The sequence below is a fragment of the Macrotis lagotis genome, chromosome X (assembly GCF_037893015.1).
Source record: "Macrotis lagotis isolate mMagLag1 chromosome X, bilby.v1.9.chrom.fasta, whole genome shotgun sequence".
Classification (NCBI taxonomy): domain Eukaryota; kingdom Metazoa; phylum Chordata; class Mammalia; order Peramelemorphia; family Peramelidae; genus Macrotis; species Macrotis lagotis.
In genome coordinates this window covers 393,931,947-393,944,333 of record NC_133666.1, presented here as the reverse complement: position 1 = coordinate 393,944,333, position 12,387 = coordinate 393,931,947, and positions in this window count along the sequence as shown.

Genomic DNA, 12,387 nt, shown 5'->3' with positions numbered 1-12,387 from the left:
TTTGGAGGATTGCTTTACTATTTTACTATCTTCCCACAAGAAATGTAAGCATTCACAAGAATGATTAAAAGACTGGGGCAGCAAGCTAGTAATATCCAAAACATTACCTATAATTCAAAAAAAGCAGCTGCTACATTTTATTTCAAATTACAGCAACCATATATATCTACATAAGAAAGAGAAGCTTGTTTTGTACTAGAGTTATAATTTTAAAACATCTTTTTTAGATCTGATTTAAAAGTGAGTTAAATCTTATTCCTTTTCCACCAATACAGAGTTGTGACTCATTCAACCATTCTGGAGAGCAATTTAGGAATTATACCCAAAAGGCCTTTGACCCAGCAATAGCATCACCAGATCTGTGTCTCAAAGAGGTTTTTTTAAAAAAGGGAAAGAAAATGACCTTTATTATAAAAATATTTATAGTAGCTCTTTTTGAGGTGACAAAGAATTGGAAATTGAAGGGTTATCAATTAATTGGGGAATGGTTGAACAATTGTGGTATATGAATGTAATGGAATACTATTATTATGCTATAAGAAATGATGAGCAGGCAAATTTCAGAAAAACCTGGAAAAACTTACATCAAGTGATGCAAAGTAAGCAGAATCAAGAGACCACAATAAAACAATATTGTACATTAAACAACTATGAATGACTTAGTTATTCCTAGCAATATAATGGTATAAGACAAATTCACAGGACTCATAATGAAAAAATGGGATCTACCTCCAGAGATAGAAGTAATGGAATCTTATTGCAAATCAAAGCATCTTTTTTTAAGCTTTACTTTTCTTGTTTGGGGTCTGTGTTTTCTTTCACAATGTGACTAATATAGAAACTGGTTTTGCATGATTACACATGTATAACTTATATCAAATTACTTGCCTCCTTAATGGGGGGGTAGGAGGGAGGATGCATATTTGCAACTCAAACTTCTAAAAAAATGTTTAAAAATTTTTACAAATAATTGGAAAAAGAAAATATTTTTAAAATATATTAAATTTTTCCTCTTTCTCAACAATCCTTTAAATTAACAATTTTTATTTATAATATATGGACATTTCATGATTTTTCATGCTCAGCAACTACTGTTATTCAGTTTCTGTTCAAACTTTAAATGACCAAATTAATTACATATAGCAGAGAGCATAAAGGAACATTAGAAAAACAGAAAAGATTTGCTGATCTAGTTATAACTAAGTAGCAAATAGGAAAAAAAAATTGAGGCAGGAAGATCTGAGTTCAAATCCACCCTCAGACACTAGCTATGTGACCCTGGGAAAGTATCTTAAACCTGTTTCCTTCAGTTTTTTCAAATAGGGATAATAAGTATCATAGCTTCCTTCTAAGTTTGTTGTGAAGATCAAATGAGAACATTTGGAAAAGGCACCAGGCACATAGCAGATGCCATAAAAATGCTTATATCTTCCCTATAGCTTATAATAACTTCCACAGACACTAGATTTTTTTTTGTTCATGTTGATATCTATTGCCACCACCTTTGATTCTAATTGTGTTTCACTGTTTTGATATTTCTCTTCCTTATTATTTCTTTCTTTCTTTTAGCTAACTGTGAAACATTTAGTTTAGTTTGGTGTGCTGATCTGGAAGATTTGTGTAGATGCAATGCCATTTGCATGATTGATTCAGTATATCTGAGTTGCAATCAACACTGTTTTTACATCTTTGGAATGATTGCACTCTAAAATGTAGCTCTGAAGGCTTTTGTCTTGCATAGGATGTAGACATAGCACTAATAAACCTGTCTAGAACTGAATATGATGTGGATATTAGTAAAGAACTATGTGACATGCCAACAGCTGTTCAGACAGTTGCTGTTCCCCCCTATTCTCCCCCAAAAACCTTCCCCCTCCTCACCTGCTAAGTCTTTTAGTCTGTTCTATTTTTCTGGTCTATCATTTATACCAAACTCAATCTGTAAGTCTTCCCCAAGCTGTCACTGTCTTTTCAGTGTTCTAGTTTTTCACCCATGAATGCAACATTTGACAATGTGCTGTCAAGGTAACAGTTTAGCAATAGTGCTGTAAGGTAATAGGTGACATCTTTTGTGGGATGGGTTCCCCCCCACAGTGGCAGCTAAATTCTGTCCATTATTTCAGCAATTTTCATTATTTCAGTTGACTGAAGTCATATTGAAATTGTGCTCTGAGCACTTTTTTTTCAGGAGGCATCATGAAGCAAAACTGACATGTCATTTCAGAACTGAGTATGTGGGGCAGCTCTGCAAAATAACACTCATCCAAGTGCCAAGTGTAACTAAAAATAATGAATGAGCAATTCATCCCTTTTTTCATGTGTTCAATTAGGCTAATATACATAGTCATATCTTTCTAATCCTAAAAAGATATTCCCTAGACCCTAATGCTCCAGCTAAGCACACTATAGTGCTTGGCACTAAAGGTCCTTGATAATTGTGTGTTTAGAGGTAGCTAGGTGGCACAGTAGATATGCTGCCAGGTCTGGAGTCAGGAAGTCAGAAAAATCTGAGTTCAAATCTGACCTCAGACACTGACTAGCTGTGAGTCTCTGAACAAGTTATTTAACCTCAGTGTCTTCATCTGTAAAAAAATCTTGGGAAGGAAATGACAACTCACTCCAATATCTTTGCCAAGAAAACCCAAAAGAATTGGGCACAACTGAACAACAAATATTTGTTCCTTCCTTTATTTGACTGAAACTGTTCTAAGGTCAATTAGTTGCTAATGTAACAGTATTTTTCTGTCTTCATCCTCCTTTATCTCTCTGCAAAGTTGGACATTGTTTACAATCCTCTCAGAATATTCTCTCCTTGATTCACTACACTCACTACACTTTTCTATATTTTTATTTTTAAAATTCTTTTTGCCATAATATTTTTATTTTATTTTGCATTATGAGCTTAAACATTATCATGAACACTAAAGAAAAAAATTGTAAATGAAACTATTATTTACAATTTGCTTTTTTAGTATACACTAAAAATAACATAATAGGAATAAAAATGTCCTTAATGGCTATGATATTTTCAACTTCCTTCTGCTCTCTTATGCATTTTTAAATTTACTATTTTTAAATTTTTAATTAATTTTAATAAATTAATAATGTATAAAATGAACTTAATATAAAACTTAATTAAATAATTTAATAAAAATTTTAATTAATTTAAGTGTTTTTAAATTTTTTTAAGAAAGATTTAATTTACTTTGAGTTTTGCAATTTTTTCCCCCATTCTTGCTTCCTTCTCCCCACCAGAAGGCATTCTGTTAGTCTTTACATTGATGTCTATTGAATGTGATGACAGAGAAATCATATCCCTAAGGAAGAAAAATAAAGTATGAGATAGTAAAATTACATAATAATATAATGATTTTTTTTTTCTAATTTGACAGTAATAGTCTTTGGTCTTTGTTCAAAGTCCATAATTCTTTCTCTGGATACAGATGGTATTCTCCATTGCAGATAGCCCAAAATTGTCCCTGGTTTTTGCACTGAAGGGATGAGCAAGTCCATCAAGGTTGATCATCACCCCCATGTTGCTGTTAGGGTGTACAATGGTTTTCTGGTTCTGCTCAACCCACTCAGAATCGGTTCATGCAAATCCCTCCAGGCTTCCCTGAATTTCCATCCCTCCTGGTTTCTAATAGAACAATAGTATTCCATGACATACATAAAACAGTTTGTTAAGCCATTCTCCAATTGAAGGACATCCACTTAATTTCCAATTTTGTGCCACCACAAACAGGGCTGCTATAAATATTTTTGTACAAGTGATGTTTTGACCCTTTTTCATCATCTCTTCAGGGTATAGAGCCAGTAGTGGTATTGCTGGATCAAAGGGTATGTACATTTTTATTGCCCTTTAGGCATAGGTCCAAATTGCTCTCCAGAAAAGTTGGATGAGTTCACAGCTCCACCAACAATGTATTAGTGTCCCAGATTTCCCACATCCCTTCCAACATTGATCATGTCCATTCTGGTCATATTGGCCAGTCTGAGAGGTGTGGGGTGGTATCTCAGAGGTGCTTCAATGTGCATTTCTTTAATAAGTAATGAATTTGGAGCAATTTTCCTATGACTATGGATTGCTTTGATTTCCTCATCTGTAGATTGCCTTTGCATATCCTTTGACCATTTGTCAACTGGGGAATGGCTTGTTTTTTTTTTTTTTGAAAATTTGACTCAGTTCTCTGTATATTTTAGAAATGAGTCCTTTGTCATAAAAAACTAGTTGCAAAAATTGTTTCCCAATTTACTACATTTCTTTTGATATTGGTTACAGTGGTTTTGTCTGTGCAAAACCTTTTTCATTTAATGTAGTCAAAATTACCTAGTTTGTTTTGAATGATGCTCTCTTTTTCTTCCTTGGTCATAAACTGTTTCCCTTTCCATAGATCTGACAGGTAAACTACTCCTTGATTTTCTAGTTTGCTTATAATGTTTTTTTATGTGTAAATCCTGTATCCATTTGGATCTTATCTTGGTATAGGGTGTGAGGTGTTAGTATAATCTAAGTTTCTTCCATACTAACTTCCAGTTTTCCCAAGTATTTATCACAGTTTTTATCCCAATAGTTGGACTCTTTGGGTTTATCAAACAACAGATTACTATAATCATTTCCTGCTATTGCACCTAGTCTATTCCACTGGTCTACCACTCTATTTCTTAGCCAATACCAGACAGTTTTGATGACTGGTGCTTTATAATATAATTTTAGATCTGGTAGAGCTAAGCTGCCTTCTTTTGCACTTTTTTTAATTGAATCCCTGGAAATTCTTGACTTTTTATTTCTTCATATAAATTTACTTACAACTTTTTCTAATTCATTAATTTTTTGGAATTTTGATTGGTAGGGCACTAAATAGATAGTTTAGTTTTGGTAGAATTGTGATTTTTATTATATTAGCTCAACCTTTCCATGAGCAGTTGATGTTTGCCCAGGTATTTAAATCTAATTTTATTTGCATGAGAAGAGTTTTGTAATTCTTTTCAAAAAAATTTTTGAGTCTACCTTGGCAGGTAGACTCCCAGGTATTTTATTTTGTCTGAAGTTACTTTGAATGAGATTTCTCTTTCTAGCTCTTTCTGCTGTATCTTGCTAGTCATATATAGAAATGTTGAGGATTTATGAAGGTTTATTTTATAAATTGCTACTTTGCTAAAGTTGCTAATTATTTCTAGTAGTTTTTTAGATGACTTTTTGGGATCCTCTAGGTATACCATCATGTCATCTGCAAAGAGTGAGAGTTTTGTCTCCTCCTTCCCTATTCTAATTCTTTCAATTTCTTTTTCTTCTCTTATTGCTGAGGCTAATATTTCTAATATGATATTGAATAGTAGTGGTGATAATGGGCATCCTTGTTTCACCCCTGCTTTTATTGAGAATGCCTCAAACCTATCCCCATTGCATATAATGCTTGTTGTTGGTTTCAGATAGATACTGCTTATTATTCTAATGAACAAATCATTTATTTCTACACTCTAGTGTTTTTATTAGGAATGGGTGCTGTATTTTGTCAAAAGCTTTTTTAGCATCTATTGATATGATCATATGATTTCTGATAGGTATATTATTGATATAATTAATTATACTAAGTTTTCCTAATATTGAACCAACCCTGCATTCCTGGGATAAATCTGCTCTCTTATACATTTTTAAATTTAGCATTTTAAATTTTGAATTTATTTAAATAAATGAATAATTTATAAAATGAATTTAATTCAAAGTTAATTAATTAAATTAATAATTTTAATTAATTTAAGTATAATTTAATTTTTTTAACATTTGTTTTTAAAACTTTAGGTTCTCCTATATTTTTAACAAGTTCCTTCTCTATTGCTTTTGACCCATTCTCCTTCAAACCTATGGAAGTTAGCCAAGATTTTGTCTTCTGTCCTTCTTTTTCTCTTTATAAATTAGATCCGTGCTTATCCCATTTTGCTTCTTTCAATTATCACCCTGTATATATAATTTCAAAAGCTCTCTCCAGCCCTAAATTCTCCTGAATGTCCTTCTGGTCTTTCAAACCCATATCCTAACCAGAGCTTATCATTTCCCCCCCCAAAACTAATGTTTCCTCCAATCCCTTCTGACATCACGATTGCACCATTTCACCCAGCTTTCCATGTTTGAAAATGTGAATATATTTCCCCCCTCACTAGCAAGTTAGTCCTTTTGATTTTACTTTCATCTCTAGTATTCATACCCTCCTTTTTTATTTCCACTTCCATTTTTTCTACTATCATTGCTGTGATAGCTAAAAGGCTGTCCTGCTGGTCACATTTCATTGCTCTGCTCAGATCCTTCAATAGTTGCATATTGCCAACTAAGTTCAAATTTCTTAGCTTTCACAATCTGTTCTATCCTCTCTTCTCAGTCTTATACTATTCCCCTTCACTTAATTGATTTTCTGACTCAACTGGGGATTACTTATTGTTCTGTACACAATTAGCAATTTTATGTGTCTATCAAATTTGACATAAGAAAACTATGCTATTTATCTAGGTAACATTCTGAAATTTCTTCTCCTCTCTTCTGTGGATTTAAAAAATATAAAATTGCTATCTCATTTCTCCTTTTCTGCATTCTTATCATTACCTACAATTTCTCCCTCCTTCCCATCCAGCTTTGTCAAGTAAACACAAATCAACACAAATGTCTGAAAATGTATGCCACATTCTGCACTTCTAATATATTGCCTATTTGCCAAGAAGAAACATTTCATCAAATCTTGAAGTTATGTTTATCACATTATTCAAGAGTTGAGAAGTCCTTCAAAGTTGTTTTACTTTATTGATGTCATTACCAATTTTACTCTGTTCAAATATTTTTTTCTGGGGCAGCTAGGTGGCCCAGTTGGATAGAGCACTGACCTGGAGTCAGGAGTACCTGGGTTCAAATCCCGTCTCAGACACTTAATAATTACCTAGCTGTGTGGCCTTGGGCAAGCCACTTAACCCCATTTGCCTTGCAAAAAAAAAACCTAAAAAAATTTTTTTTCGAAGGCTTCTCTGAATCTATAGCTTTTTTCCTTTTTTAAAGCATACTATTCTAACATATAATTTTGTTTAAGTGTATACAACTGATAGGTACCCCAATTTGTTACTAGTAGTTCTTTGTTACAAAAGGTGCTGCTACAAATGTTTTTGTAAATACAACCCTTTCCCTGATCACTTTTCTACCTTATTATACCCATCCCATAAATAGGGATTGAATTTCTAGACCTTTCTAGACCTTTAAAACCCAACTAAAACTCCTTTTCCAGAGAGGCCTTTCTGATTCCCCATGTAATTACCCTTTCCCTTTTCTTCTTTTGCCCTCCTTCCTAACACTTTGCACCTTCTTCAGCATTTATTATGTACTATTTGTACAAAATTTTTATTTTTGTAATACTTTCCTATTAGACACTAGCTAAACTATCTTATCAGAATGTCTTACTAAAAGTTTAGCTGAGTTAAATCTCACCCCCTCCCCATTCAACATTTATTAAGGACCTGCTATGTGCTAGACAATATGCTAGGAGCTGGGAATACAAAGACAAAAGTAAATCAGCTCCCACAGTCAAGAAGCTTGCATTCTAATGGGGGTGGGGAGAAAGGGGAGAGAGACAACGCACAAAGGGGTGTGGTGGCCAGGGATGGATATTTTGGTTTAGGAAGTTTTTTTGAATGGAACAACAGAAGAGTAGCTCAACTTTGATTGGATTATGACTAAAGAACTGGAAGGGGATGGGAGTGGCAGTGTAGATAGTATAAGCAAGACAACTGACAAAAAAGATGGTGAGGTTGAAAATTAAAATGTGCATATAACAAAAAGGGATCATAAATTTTGGAAAAACATAATACTTGGAGAAAACTCAGTAAAGTCTTCATGTAGAAGATAACATGAATTTTGAAGTAAATTGGGGAATACAATCAAGCTATGAAGGTTAACTAGTACAAAGGCATGGAGATGAGGGAACAGGAAGGCCAATTAGACTGTACTCTATTGTGCAAAAAGGAAAGTAATGTATAATAAGGCTGAAAGGGGGATTAAGGTCAAGAAAGAGATCTTACAATTAGTGAAATTCACGCAACAAATAAAATTGAAATTCAGATGAAAAAAGAGGCTTATTTTGGTCAATCAGAGGAGTGTTAGACATCATCATCAAGTTGGTTCTTGTCCTTAGTTACCTAAGAAGCTTAAAACATCACTATGTTTGAGACACAATAGTGTGTTCAACTGTTGACTGTCAGACCAGTATGAGCTCAGAATGCTCTACTACAGGTGGGGCACAATAGTCCATGTGAACACCTGGGGTGTGTACTTTAAACTTACGGATGTTACATTTCCTTTGAGCTGCTTCAATTCTGTCCTCACTGATGAGGACATGCCATGCTGTACAATCAATTCTAAAGTTCTTCAATGAGACCTTCCGAGTGTCTCAGTATTGCTGCTTCTGCCCCCTTTGTGAGCACTTGCTCTGTGTGAATTCTCCATAAAAGTTTTTATGGCAAATGTACATCTGGCATTCTAAAAAACATGTCCAGTCCATAGTACTGTTGGAATGCCAGGCAGTTTAACTCAAGAAAGGACCTCAAGAAAGGATCTCCTGCCAGGTGATCTTCAGAGACTTCCTAAGACAATTTAAATGGAAGTGATTCAGTTTCCTGACAGGGCGCTAAGTAAGACTGTCCAGGTTTCACAGGCACATAGCAATGAGGTCAGCACAATGGCTCCCTTAGACCTTCAGTTTGGTAGTTAGTCTAATACCTCTTTTCTCCCACACCTTCTTTCAAAGCCTCCCAAATACTGAGCTAGCTCTGGCAAGGCAAATGTCAACCTCGTTGTCAATGTGTATCTCCTTGGAAAGGACACTGCCAAGCTAAGTGAACTTGTCCACGGTACTCAAAACTTCTCCATTTGCTGTAATGGATGGTTCCACATTTGGATAGTGTGGTGCTGGCTGATGGAGCACCTGTGTTTTCTTGGTGTTGTTAGACCAAAATGAGCACAAGCAGCAGAGAATTGATACATACTCTGTTGCATGTCAGCTTCAGAGACTGCATTGAGTACACAACCATCTGCAAATAGATCGTGCACTAACACTCCCTCCAATTTGGTTTTGGCTTGTAGTCTTTTCAAGTTGAAGACTTTGCCATCAGTGTGGTAGTTAGTCTTGAGGCATGTTCATCTTCATTGAAGGTGCTATAATATGGCTGGAAACATGCTAAAAAGTATGGGAGCAAGGATTTCCCAGTCACCAATGGAGTGAAACCTCATGAGGTACACACAAATAAATGTTCAAAAACTCACTAATTCAAACAGGAATAATTAAACTGCTTTATTAAAAATTTGTAATTTCTTATGTGTCTTTACATAGGGTGGGAAAAAGCAAAAATGGAAAAATAAGCACTGTAGTATACAATATAGAAAATGCCCTTTTTTAAAACTGCATTACTTTCTTTACCAAAAGGCTGTATCCAAAAATGGGCTCCACAATTTAAGTGATTCTTAGAAGCTGGATAGTGTTCAAAACAGAATCACAAAGATGATTAAAGGGTTAGAAAATAGGAGTTGGGATCTTTTAGGCAGGATTAAAGAACACTAAAGGGAGACTTAATAACAGTACTCAAGAATAAGAAGGGTTATTATATGGAGGCTAGTGACCAACTGTTCTTTATCCCCCCAAAATGAAAATTGCAGCATGAAAAAATTAAGGTAGATGTAAATAAGAACCTTGACAGTGAGAGTTATCAGACTATAAGAATGTTGTGAAACTTTATTCAGTATGGTTTAAATATGCAATTGTTCTCATGTCTAAAATGTTAACTCTACTAAAAAGATCAATTTTTATTGTTGAATAGGGGGAACTTAAGAACTTGGTCACTTTGGATATTATAGCTTATTATTGTGGCTCAAGATCCAATTAGTTTTCTTGGCTACCACAACAAATTGTTGATTCATGTTGTATTGAATCCAACAAAAAAACTGAGGTTCTTTCAGATGAATCTCTTAAGCAGTTACCTTTTCCTCTACCATCCCCTCAACCTGCATTTGAACTTTTTTTTTAAAGTAGTGACACTTCCACATTTATCTGATCTATCCTTTCAGATTTTAGATCTTTGGACTCCATCCATCTCAGAGACTTGACATCAAAAAGTCTGATATGTACCACATTTTTTTTTTAATTTTTAAAAAAGGTTTTTAGTTTTTGCAAGGCAATGGGGGTTAAGTGACTTGCCCAAGGTCACACAGCTAGGTAATTATTAAGTGTCTGAGGCCAGATTTGAACTCAGGTCCTCCTGACTCCAGGCCAGTGCTCTATCCAACTGGGCCACCTAGCTGCCCCCTATGTGCTACCTTTTCAGCCTTCCAGGATACTGTTCATTGGGCAAACTGAAGATGACATTTGTATAATTAATAACTCAAAGTAAGCCTTCATACTTATTCAGTAATAAGGAATATTATGTCAAGTCCTTTTTTCTGTGACATATAATCCCATGCTGAAATAACAGGGTCACCAGTACATATCTTGACACTTTCCAAATCATAGACCTAACTTGCTGTGTTCTCATTTTAACTTTTCTTCAACAGTTATTTTAATTGTAATCCTGAGTATGTGATGCAAAACAATATAAATTTGATTATTCAATCTTTCAGTTGGAACTGAAAATCCTGAAAAGTTTCAATATTTTGGCGGTTAAGTTACAAAATGGGAGGGAAAATGTGACATGCATTTGAATTGTACTTGTTTAGTGAGCCTCATTATTTTAATGGTCAGGAAGGCAACTTTACAAAACATAACACCAAGTGTGATTGGGCCAGGAGAGAATACACCTTATGGCTGGTCAAGAACTCCTAAACTCTAAATTATCACCCTATTACCCTAATAGGAAAAAAAAAGTGACTCTCCCATCATATTTAAAAGTTCTCAGCAATCAAAATAGCATGTCTTTTAAACATGAAGATAATAAGGATGAGTTGTCCATGGGGCAAGTCCTTTGAATTGTTTACAATATGTTTATCCATCCATACTCTCCTACCCAGTGGCATATTTATGACAGCCATTTCTTTATGTGTAACATCAGAGGTGACCTCTTCAAAAAGTGAAGTAAAAATGATAGTTAATATATTTTCTGGAGCACCCACATTATGCAAAACTTCATCTTTATGACTAAAGTAGTAAAGGCAACTCTCTAAAATTAAATTTTTTTCTGATAAGATTCTAAAGAATCTTTGAAAGAATTGAAAATTAGGATCCTAGATTTAGAGCTGAAAGGTCACTCCTTCCTCAATAGTTTATCTTCTGTTTTGATATCACAGTATTTCCAAATAAGTTTCTAACCTCCCACAGTGAGTCAAACTCTTAATTTTTGTAAACGAAGAAACTGAGGTCTACAGAGATAAATGGACTTTCCCAAGGTCATACAAGTAGCAATTCAAATGAGCAATCATTTATAATTGGCTAGTACTCATTTGGAACTTTGAAGATAAAAAGACCAAAATGCTTGGATCCTAAGCACCTAAGGGGTAAGGGGTAAAATTCAACATGTAAATAAAAAGTAAATTTAAAAGCCTTTGAAGAGAAAGTATGAAGTGGTGTGAATCAGGAAAGGGTTCACGTTGGAGATGACATATGAGCTGAAATTTTAAGAGGCAAAAAATGAAAAGAGACTACTACATTCAATTCATGTATAACCTGTACAAAGGTATGGGAGATGGAGATGAAACATGAAGTTTTATGAACTCATAGTAGGCCAGTTTAGTCAGGATGTATAGTATACAAAGGGGAGCAAAGTGAAGTATGACTATAAAGGTAGATGGAAGCCAGATTATACAAAGCTTTAAATACCAGGCTAGAGAATTTGTATTTTCTCAAGTAATTAAAGATTTATGAGTATGGAAGTGATATGGTCATATGCTTAGGCAGTTAGGAATGTGCTTTAAGAATATTAAATTGGTGTGTGAAGTCAGATTGAAAATGGGCAAGACACTAAAAGCAAGGAGGGCAATGCAATGGTCCAGGTGAGGTGGTTAAGGGTTATATGGCTTATATGAGAAAAGTGGGATTGGGGGAGAGAGATTATTGGTAACTGATAAGTAAGGTAAAGGAGAGACAAGTGTGTCTCAAAAAGTTTACCACCCAAATAGCAAATGGTCCCCATAGAAATATAAGAAAATCTGGAGGCGGTTTTTGAGGGAAAACATAATGAAAATGGTTTTGAGATCTATGAAACATATAGGTGGAAATGTCTAGCAGGCAGTTGGGAATATAAAGATTGGATATATAATTTGCATAGAATACAGGATAAGTGACCTCACAGAAATATTAAATAAGAAAGCCCAAAACAGAGCTGAAAGATGAGGAAGGTCATACAATAGAAATAGCAAAAGAGGTGAAGAAT